Here is a 2,849-nt window from a genome sequence, read left to right on the forward strand (position 1 = left end):
AGGCGATCAAGTCTTTCTAAATCAAGTCTCTAAAACTGTGTTAGCATTGAAAAAGGCCATGATTAAATTAAATGTGAAAAGTGTCAAGGTACCTAAATATGGGAATAATTTTGGTAATTTATCATGGACTGCTGTTGAACAGGTCTTTAGACAACACTTCTCTGGAACTGGGTTGTTAATAGTAGTTTCTTCAGGTGAGATAATTATTCCACCAATAACTCAGCGAGATGAAATTACTCGGGAATTCCATGAATCAGTAGTCGGAGGTCATAAGGGCATGTCCAAAACATATTGGAAAATACGAGATAAATATTATTGGGGAAACATGAAAGCGGATGTACAAAGAATTGTAGGAACCTGCAAAATATGTCAGAGAAACATGTTAGTCCTCAGGGAAACTCGACAACCTATGATCATCAAAGATACTCACAAGGAGCCCTTCGAAAAAATTCAAATAGATTTAGTAGGGCCCTTACCAGTAACTTCTAAGGGAAATACTCATATTCTAACGATACAGTGTAATTTTTCTAAATATTCTGACGCAATTCCTTTGCAAAATATCGATTCAGTTACAATAGCGCATGCTATAGCCCAGCAGTTTATTTCTCGATATGGCTGTCCCCAGGTTATACACACCAATCAAGGTTCAAATCTTATTAGTAAGGTAATGAAGACCTTTTGCAAAATATTCCACATAAAAAAGATTCAATCAGTCGCATATCATCCCCAGAGTTTGGGTTCGCTTGAAAGGAGACATCATATTCTAATAGAGTATTTAACAAGTTTTGAGGGTTCAAAAAATTGGGATGAATGGTTAAGATACGCTGTTTTTTCTTGTAATACCAGTGTACATGAAGCTACTGGCTTCACCCCCTTTATCCTTGTATTTGGAAAAGAGGCTAACATACCATCCAGTTTTTCAACGAAACTACCGGATAAAACATATGTTGGTTATTTAAGGGATCTTTTCGAAAAACTGGATAATTGTCAATCAATGGCTTTCGAGCGAATCCAAAAGGCGAAACAAAAATCTAAATTATATTATGATCGAAAACAAAATCCGAAGTTTTTCAAATCAGGAGATCAAGTTTATTTAAAAAATATTATCAGAAAAGGCAAGAAATTTGATCCATATTTTTCAGGACCTTTTATTTTAGAAAAAACATTAGACGAAAGAAATGCCTTAATTCGACTAGGTCTAAACAAAACTGCAATCGTGCACGTGGACAGATTAAAATTGTGTTCATACCCATGTGATGATCAATGTGACGATCATTTAATAAATCGGGAATAAGCAGCCAGGCACTTCGAAACATTGAAAGACGAAATTTTCGTACTGAACATAGAAGACTCCGTTTTTCAAAAATGTCATAAGTGAAACCTTGTTGTTTATAACTAGATTTAAATAACAATATAAAATTGAATGGTAAAAAAAATTGGATCACAATGGTCGAATCCTTTTAAGGGGTGAGAAGATGAGAAGTTAGGGCTTTTTTCAATCATTCTTCCATTAGGAATTGTTTTAAATGGTTCCTTCATTTCATAATACCCCAATAAAATTTTCTTTTGTTTGCAAAATGTTATGCATAAATTAAAAATTTAATTTAATTAATAAATTATGTATATATAGGTACTCACAATTTTGTTAACAAATCATAATAATTTTCCAAATTGTAGAAGCTGCTTATTTAAAAAAAAAAAAATAATTTCAACTTGAATATACACAAAGAAATAGTTCTTCATAAGAAAAATATAAAAAATTAATAATGAATAGATTTGGAACACTTATCTGAATATATAATTTCAAGATTGACCAGCTTACTTTCTTAACCTGTAAAATAAAAAGGAGACATTGTTAAAAAAAAAAAGAAAAACAATAATTAATTAATTAATCATGATCTTACAATGTGGAGTACATTTGAGAGAAGTAGCTGAGTCACAGCAATCTAACAGAATTCAAATCACGATAATTTCGCGGTTAGTAATTATGAACCTAACCTAAAATTTTTACGGAAAGGATTTTAATTTTAAATAAATTAAATACGAAATGAAGATTAGTATGAATGAATCTTGATAAAAATTAGTTAATTATAAAAAACAAAAACAAAAGGAATTTTATCTTAAGGGATAATATATATATTTTTTAAATGCACATTAATTTCATGAGTTAGATTTAAGATCATTTAATCTCATTGGGTTATTCAAATAAGCGCGCCCCTTCCACTTGTTGATAGTTTGAGAGGCGGCAGGATAGAAAACATTCTCAGTTTGAAATTGACCCTGATACAATATACACTTTAAAGAAAGAAAGAAAGAAAAGGAGAAAAGAAACAGGACTTTTATCTGCTTAAGACAGTAAAAACAATTTATTTTAGAAATAAATAAATATAAATAACATAACGTTAAAAGTTGTTTAAAAATAGGAATAACAACTTTTAAAATTAAGGGGGAAGGTGTGATGTGACAGAATGCAAAAGTTGGGAACTAAATTCTATCGCGCATAACCAAGATGACGGATTAGCGGGAGAATTCAAATTAGTTCACGAATATACGTGATGTTACTAGGGTGCAATGAAGTTATATAAATGTTACAAGATGGCAATATATGTCAAAACAATACCTCTCTCTGTCTTAGGGTTAAAATAATAATTATACATAGAATAAACGCAACTTCAGGTCATCGCTATTTTAGTACCAAATATGAGTCATAGTCAAGTATCTTTATGATATTAAGGCGCAATAAGAAAAAATGTAAAACGCAATAGCTAAGGACTTTGGACTTACGAATGTTTATATTTCAATCTTATAATGAGTCACATTATGACTCATTTCCTGTAGGCGGAGTGAAA

General features: G+C 30.9%; 1 protein-coding gene across 1 annotated transcript in view; it reads left to right on the forward strand.

Annotated features, from left to right (window-relative positions):
* LOC117180364 overlaps nt 1-2,849 on the forward strand; it is a 42,059-nt gene that overhangs the window by 19,617 nt on the left and 19,593 nt on the right. The window lies entirely within an intron of this gene.

Source organism: Belonocnema kinseyi, chromosome 9, assembly GCF_010883055.1.
Source record: "Belonocnema kinseyi isolate 2016_QV_RU_SX_M_011 chromosome 9, B_treatae_v1, whole genome shotgun sequence".
In the NCBI taxonomy this organism is placed as follows: Eukaryota; Metazoa; Arthropoda; class Insecta; order Hymenoptera; family Cynipidae; genus Belonocnema; species Belonocnema kinseyi.